An 8,762-nucleotide genomic window follows, 5' to 3' on the forward strand; every position below is an offset into this window, starting at 1 on the left:
AGTGAACTACAAACTCACTAAGAACTTTTGGCTTCTAAGTCTCTGCTTCCCTTCCTTTCCTCCATTCTCTTCTTCTCCTTTTCTTCTTGCCCTCTTGCCATCCTCATCTTTAACAGGAAAAAAAGTCCAACAAAAACTTCAGAAGTATTTTTAAAGAAAATTCCATAGCCCCAGCCACAAGAATGTGTTATCATTTCATGGCAGCTTGTCCCAAGGATTCCAGTTGAAGAATTCCAACTGAGTGTCTCCTCTTCCCCAAGATCCTCTCCCAGCCCTATCTTGTTTATCCTCACTGGACGAACCCTCTATAAGCTTATAGCTTTAGCTACCTGTGCAATGTTAGGCTCTTTATCCAAGAGTGATATAATTGATATTTAGACTCACTGGCAAAATGAGGCCTGGGCTGGGGCCCATTATTGACCAATCATTGAAGGCCAGAGTTATTTAGGTTTAAGGAGTGGTCCTTAGAAGATACCTTGCAGCTAAACCCCAGGAAATCTTGTAAGATTTCTGCAGACAAATTTGTATCCCTTTGGGCAGAGTGCTTGCAAGTAAGGGTATGATTCCTATATGGAAAAAGAGAGCTAGAGAAGGGGAAAGGGAAGGGAAGGGAAGGTGAGGGAAGGGAAGGGAAGTGTGATGTTTAAAATCTATATTGTGTGATCACCTTAAATTAAAAAGCTTCAGTACCAGTCTTTGGGCATTAAACATTTATTAAAGCATACAGATATTTACAAGGAGTTCAGAAAGTTAAGAAAAAGAAGTCCTACCTAGCCTAGAGTTCCAGCCTGGTTGGGTTCTTCCTCAAGTCCTCCTCCACGAGCCTGCTTTAATCAGCAAGCTGATTGGGGAAGCTTTTTATAGGTCTGGAACAGAGGTGGTCCTTACACACTGCTTCAAGCTGATTGGTTGGCATCATCCAAATCCATTGGTTTTGAATGTGTTCTCAAGGTGTGATTACAATCTAGTTAACTTGAAGTAGGCTAATCAGCAGTTAATCACTCTCACTTGATTCAATCAGTCTAGATTAAGCTCCAGGTGGGTCTTTGAGTATCTGCTAAATCTAATTATTTCATCATAGAAGGGAAGAGAAGGGAAGGGAAAAGGGATAAAAAAGGAAGGAGTTATGTTGCCCTATTGTCCTCTTTGAGACTGAAGGACAACCAACAACAACAATCCAAGAGAGGAAAATTCCTTTATTGGCATTATCATGGCAAAATTCTGGCAGTGCCTTGGAGGGGGGGTGTAGGAGGTAGGGAACTATAGTCAGGAGTCCTTGGCTCTAGGGCCATCTCTAGATAAAACTGTGGAGCAGAAGTGAAAAACAGTGTAGGTCAGTGAGTGGGAAGAACAGCAGGATGGGATTTAGGAGTTCCGGGTTCAGGTTCTTACATGAAGAGTTCCCATTAATTAAGGAAGTGGGGAAAAGGTGGAGGGGATGGTGGTAGTTAGTACAGCAACCTGCAGTGATTTAGTGGAAAAATTGCTGACCCTGGAGTCAGAAGGTCCTTAGTTGTTCAAATCCCAACCCTGCCATGTATTATCTGTGTGGCCTTGGGAAAATCACATAACCTCTCTCAGCCTCATTTTCCTTAATAAGGGGGTAGGATTAAGTGATCTTTCAGCTCTAAATCAATGGTTCTATGTAGTGCCACCTTCTCATTTGACCAGCAGACAAACTAAGACCTGGGAAAGACCTTAGCTTAAAAAGACCAAGGTCTCCCTCCCACTGCATTTGAGATCATCTCCATTTTGCCACTGGACACAGATGACCTTGGAATGGAGGGTGAGGCTGATGACTTTGCACAGCCGTGCCTCACTTAAATCCAATTCACTTGCAAGTCTAGACATCACCCTCCTGATGTCCCTGGTCTTCTTCAAGAACAAAGGACAAACAACAGTGACCAGATCTAACCAGTGCCTTCCTTAAAGCTCTATGGGGCAGCTTTTATCTCACTGTTCAGACAAAGTAAGAGGAGTATGGGGAACCCTGAGAAAATATGAATGATATTTGCATATCCCTTGAAAAGTGTTCAGGTAACAGGAGTTGAAACAATTAATTTCCTTTAGCCCTGGCTTTTAATCCTATGATAAGGAATTTATTTCTTATCCTTTAGACAATGGTAAGACAATGAAAATCTCTGAACATGGGAGGGACATGACTCTGAATTTCTAATTCACAGACATTCTTTTTTTTTTTAATTATCTTTGTTGTTAAATATTTCCCAATTACACACAAAAATTTTAACAATCATATCTTATGATTTTGAGTTCCAAGTTCTCTCCTTCCCTCCCACCCTCCTTGAGAAGGCAAGCAATTTGATTTCCATTATATATGTAATTTACAGACATTCTGATCCAACTGGCAGCAAAAATCTTCCAAAGGAAATCACAGCATTCCCCTACCCAGATTTAAAAACCTTTGTTGCCTCCTACAGTGAGTCTAAAATGAATCTTTTAAAGAGTCTAAAATGAATTTAAATGAAACAGGTGCTTCAAGAGCCTTCACCAGTTGGGCCCCTTTACCTGGCCCATTTTTTCCTTAACCCTAACTTTCCACTTTTCATATACAACTAACTCATTCACTCCATTCTTCAAGACGCTACTTCCCTCACCTCTAATGCTGTCCTTGGCTTCATCTCTTCAAGTCATCCCCCATCCCCTTCTCTTCCCTCCTTCTTGGTTTTTATTGGACCCAGAGCCATCTATAGCTGCAGGCAAACTGATGGGGACAAGTACCATTCTACTTCTAGAACTTGAGGATGTTCTCCAGGGAAGGCAAGATACTCTTACTGTGTTCCTGTACCTCTTCATCTTCCTACCTACTGTGAGGGTGTGAAGGAATGTAATTTGCTAGAAGAAAGGAGGCACTGGAGTTTATTGAGTGTGTGTGTGTGGGGGGGATGATGTAGTCTGCTTTGCTATTCAGTTGTGGTTTTTTCAGCTGTGTCCAGTTCTTAGTGACCCCATTTTGGGTTTTCTTGGCAAAGATACTGGAGTGGTTTGTCATTTCCTTCTCGTTTTACAGATGAAGACACTGAGGCAAACATAGTTAAGTGACTTTCGCAGGATCACACATCAAATAAATGTCTGATGTTAGATTTGAACTCAGTGAGATGAGTCTTCCTGATTCCAAGTCCAGTGCTCTATCCACTGTGCCACCTATCTGCCCAATGTGGTCAAATCTACAGTTTAAGAAAATCATTTTGGCATCTATGTGGAAAATGGATTGGAGTGGAGAAAGATGTGGCAGGGAGCCCAATTATGAGGCTCTTGCAATAATTCAGATAAGATTAGATTGTGAGCTTCTTGAGGGCAGAGACTGCCTTTCACCTCTTTTTCTATTGTCAGGGGTTGGTACAGTGCCTGCCATATAATAGACATTTTTGTTGTTGCTGTTGTTGGGTCATTTTAGTCTTGCAACACTCTTCATGACCCCATTTGGGGTTTTCTTGGCAAAGATACTGGAGTAGTTGCCTATTTCCTTCTCTAGCTCATTTTATGGATGAGGAAACCAAGGCAAATGGGGTTAAGTGACTTCCTCAGGGTCACACAGCTAGTAAGTATCTGAGTCTGGATTTGAACTCAGGTCTTCCTGATTCTAGTCCCCACACGCCATCCAGTGAACCACCTAGCTTCCAATCATATTTATTCACAATGACATTTGTGCAATGCAAATCTTGGTCATATGCAGTAGAGTGCTAGTAAATATTTAACAACTGGCTGGGTGGGTGGGGGATGTACACATTACCCACTTTTAAGTTTAATTTGCATTATTAACATTTTCTCTATAATTTTCTTGGGTCCAAACAATCAATAAAACAATAAGCCAAGCTCTTATTTGGAAAGTTTGCCAATTTCCAAGGTGCAAATGTTTCCTGAAAAATTTCCGAAGTTGGCCCTGCTGAGCAGGTTAGAGCTGGCCGCAGCACACCCCTGGACGTGCCTCTGATGCCCCCTCCTGGTGCATCTCTCTGTTGCTCTTTGAGATGTTTATTATTTGGTCCTCCTCCTAAGCTTGTTGCTCCAATAAAGAGATCTAACACGTTCATATTTATGGTCAAATACCTCTTCTACTGAGTCTACTCATGTGGATAGGTTTGGTAGATTTAGCATATTAGATTTGACTCACCTATGAGGTCCAGTGCCCACATATCCTGCATTGGGAAATGGAAGTCAAGGGAGGTTAAGTGACTTGCCTAAGGTCACACAGGTAGTGAGCTTCAGAGGTGGGGTTTGAACCCATGTCTTCTAACTCCAGGGCCAGTGCTTTGTCTGCCATGGTTACCACCTTAGGCAAGTCACTTAACCCTGTTTGCCTCAGTTTTTCATCTGTAAAATGAGCTGGCAAAGGAAATGGCAAAAACACTCCAGTATCTTTGTCAAGAAAACCCCAAATGGGGTCAGGAAGAGTTGGATACAACTATAAAATGACTGAAAAAGAAAAAAAAAAGACTATCTCTGTCTTGATCAGCCAATCAGTGCTTTCAAGTGAGTGACTGTAGTGTGTTCACTAAGGAAACCAGAGATTCTAAGAGGCAGAGGTAAGAAGGATGATGAACACAAAAGAACAATTGCAGGACAACACAGTTCTAGGAGTATACACTGTCAGAGGGAATTCAAAGATCACTAGCCTAAACCCCTGATTTTACAGATAAGGAAAATGAGGCTTAGAGAGGAAGATGACTTGCCAAGCTCCAAAGCTAGCACAATATCACAAAAAGAAGTATCAATACCCCCTCCTTTTTCCTCTCTTCCACTTAAGGAAAAGAAAGCAACTAAGAGAAACCACGGAGAAAAAAATCAGAGATATTTCCATGTATCCCTATGTATTCAACTGCATATAGGTCTTTCACAATAAGGCTTGTGGATTCCTGGATCCAGGCTACCCTGTGGTCAGGGACGTATAAAGAAACACGAACTTATTACATGCGTTTAGGCTGCATGATGCAACCAAGACTTCAAGAATACCTAAAAAATGAGGATCCATAAGTCATTTACCCTTTAGTTGGAGGCATAAATGTGACCTCTGTTGAACCTTACCTCTTCCCCTTTTCTGAGAGCTCTTGTTGTCTGTTACACCCATCTGGACATGTGTGCTCTGAACTCTTGCTAAAAGGCATACTTGGCTCCTAGTTGGTCCCTTGGTTTCTGTAATGAAGAGTGAGGGTAGGGAGGTCCTATGCCAAGGAAAGGCCACTGGGCAATGGAGTGAGGAACAACTGTTCACTGTTGTTGTTCATCCTTCATTCTTGAAGAGGACCAATGACATCAGGAGGGTGAAGCCTTCACTTGCAAGTGAGTTGGACTTAAGTGAGGGAGAAGTCCTCCTCTCCCTCTCTCTTCCCCTCTTTTGCAAGTGTGAGGACTCTGAATGTTCTCTATCTGACTTCTATTTAGGGGTGAAGGAAGATGGTGAATACTCAGTCTTCTGAGAGAGGCATGAATTTTGATGGGGGAAGCAGATCTGGAAATGTCTCATCTTGTGTAGGAGGAAGGGCTGTTACTTGAAGAAAGAATCAAATTTGATCCATTTAGTCCCAGAGGGAAGAATTAGAAGCAATGGGCAGAAATCTCCTCATTTGTTAAATGAGAGGATTCATTTCTAAGGTCCCTTCCACCTCTCAATCTATGGTCCTATGCTCTTGAGTTATTTTTTTAAAAAGGCAAGTTGAATGGCATCTAGGTGGCACAGTAGATAGAGCACTAGTCTTGGAGTCAGGAGGACCCAACTTCAAATCCAATCTCAGACACTCACTAGTGGTGTGACCCTGGGCAAATCTGAGACTTGACTGTCTCAGAAAAAAGACAAGTTGAATGCTTTTGGCAAGGAAAATACTTCATAACCATTGGAGCTATCAAAAAATGAAATGGGGTTGGGTTGGGGATGAGAGAGATGATCCTAAATAGAGAGTTCTCTTATTGGAGATCCTCAAGAAAAGGATAGATAGCAACTTATTGACTATGCTGTAGAGGGGATTCTTGATCACATCAGGATTGGACTAGATTGCCACTGAGTTCCCTTCCAACAAGGGCTGTGATGGAGTCAGTTCTAAATGGCTTGCACGAGCTGATTGCTAAATTTTCAGTGTATTTACACTCCACATCATATCTTAATTTATTTTTTTTGTTTATTGTCTAGACTTAAGAAAGTGTTAATGATGCAGATAAAACTTAGGATATGGGCATGCATTTTTCCCCTACTGCCCTGTTGTTAAAATCTATCAGCCCTTCTCTGTATTGTTCAGAAAACATTGCTTGAGCTCAACATGAGTGAAGACTCAGGGAATGAAATCATTTCTAGCCTAGACGCCTGATGACTGTTGTTGTTCAGTGATGGCTGATTTATGACCCTTTGGATCATACTGTCCATGGGATTTTCTTGGCAAAGATGCTGGAGTAGTTTCTCATTTCCTTCTCTAGTGGATTAAGGCAAACAGAAGTTAAGTGACATGCCCAGGATCACACATACAGTGAGTGTTCAAGGGTAGATTTGAACTAAGAACTTCCTGACTCCAGGTCCAGTGTTTTATTCACTTAGCCATCTAGCTTTCTGGTGACTGTAGGGTATAATAATAATAATAATAATAATAATAATAATAATAATAATAATAATAATAATAATAATAATAATAATAGGATGAGAAGGAGAAGAAATAGAAGGATGAGAAGGAAAATGAGAAAAAGAAGGCAAAGAAGAGGAGGAGAAGAAGAAGAAGGAGAAGGAGGAGGAGAGAAAGGAAAAGAAACAGGAGAAGGAAGAGGAAGAGAACTGGCATTTATATAGTGAATTAAGTTTTGCAAAGATTTTATATCCATTATGTCATTTGAACCTCACAACATTCCTGCTTCCAACTATGAGATTTTGTGATCCTAAGAAAACCTTCATTATGGAAAAAGTATCTTTTTTATTCCATTTTCAATAAATATCCAAAAGGTGTGTGTGTGTGTGTGTGTGTGTATACACACATATATACAGGCATGGATTACAATAAAACAATTAGCAACATTAGCATATAGCAAGATGTATCAACAACTCTTTCCATGATCAAATAATTTGTTAAGGAAAATCCTCATCCCATGGCTATAGGATGTTAGTCACCACTCACTAATTTGCCATGGGGTGCATCTCCAATCTGTGATGGGAAAGCCAATATGGTCAACGATTTAGGAGTTTTGATATATCTTTAAGAACCTCTATGGGGGAATAAGGCAAATCAATCTTTGAAACTCTTATGCAAATAATTCCACTGACCCCTTCTCTTATTCTTCCAGAAAACTTTGCCATAAAATTAAGTACTCAGTACTAATGATAAACATCAAGAAGGGAATTTTTTATTTAAGTAGGAGTCCTCAAACACACACAATAATGAAATAATTGGTCCAGATAAAAAATTATAATCATTACATTTATTTGCATTGGAAAATGGTGGGATTCCATAAGCTCATTTATCCAATATTCTTAGAAACAACTAGAGTTCTCTATGTTCTTAACTAATGGGGTCAACCCATCAATAGACATTTATTAAGGGCCTACTACGTGCTAGATACAAATGAAGAATTCCTTATTCCCTGAAAGGATCAGTTGAAAGGAGCTGGGAATGCTTAGCCTGTGAAGAGAATTGGAGGTAGGACAGGTGAGGAGGCAGATGATGGCTCTCTGCAAGTATCTCCAGGGTTGTTATATGCAACAAGGGGTAAGCTTTTTCTAAATGTCTCCAGAGGTCAGAATAAGGAGCAGTGGGTAGGAATTGCAAAGAGGTATATTTAGACCTGATATATAAAAAGTCGATTCCGTACAATTAGTATGATCCCAAGGTCTATTAGGCTATTTAGGAGGGTATGAGGTTTCCCCTTATTGGACATCTTTTAGCAAAGGCCAGATGCATATTTCTCAAGTATATAGTAGAAGAAATTAGTTTTTAGGCATGGGTTGAACTATGGAACCTCCAAAGGCCCTTTCAGCTCTGAAATTCTGTCATTATGTTATTCCAAACTGATCTTTTCTACCACCACTATTTCCCAGAGAAGAGATGCTTGGCAGTGAGCATTGAGAAATTATACAGTGGTGCCAAGGGTTCAATTTGTATTTGGTGGATGTGATGCTTTATTTATATCAAATCTCCTCACTGATAAGCCTGAGAAAACCTCCCCACTGGACATCCCACAAGACAGGTAAGGACTCCCTCACTTGATTAGCCTAGAAGAGAGTCACTTATCTCCTTGGAAAATGATATTTCTACCTTCTGCAAAATGGGATCCATTATGCTGCCTCCCTGAAATGTGGATAAAGCAGACTGAGATGGTGATGCTTGTGGAGGCATGAATGTTGTAAGGTCTTTACATTCTCCAGATGCCAAGGGTGGCAGGCAGATGTCTGAACCCCCATTGCCTTCAGCTGTGTGTGTGTTTGGGTAGGCTGAGGCAGGTGTACAGGAAATGCAGAGATGGAGCAGGTAGGGCTTGTCCATCCAAAAATAATAATGCCTTTAGATGAAATAAATTGGCATAATGGGAAGCCCTATACTTCTCCCACCGGGTTCTCCTGATCCTGTTTTGTGTGGATCCCACCTTGGCTTTGGATCTACCACTCTCTAAATCAGAACCTATTTTCTTGCCTGACCCCTTTGACCTGGCATCTTCTGGATTTCTAGCTCTGATCTTTGGATTGTGCTACTAATCGCTCTTTAGAGTATTCGAATGGGATATTCTGCTTAGGCCTAGCCAGCTTGGGCCATCTGCATTGGGCTTCTTTACTGTTG

The sequence above is a fragment of the Dromiciops gliroides genome, chromosome 4, assembly GCF_019393635.1.
Source record: "Dromiciops gliroides isolate mDroGli1 chromosome 4, mDroGli1.pri, whole genome shotgun sequence".
Lineage (NCBI taxonomy): Eukaryota > Metazoa > Chordata > Mammalia > Microbiotheria > Microbiotheriidae > Dromiciops > Dromiciops gliroides.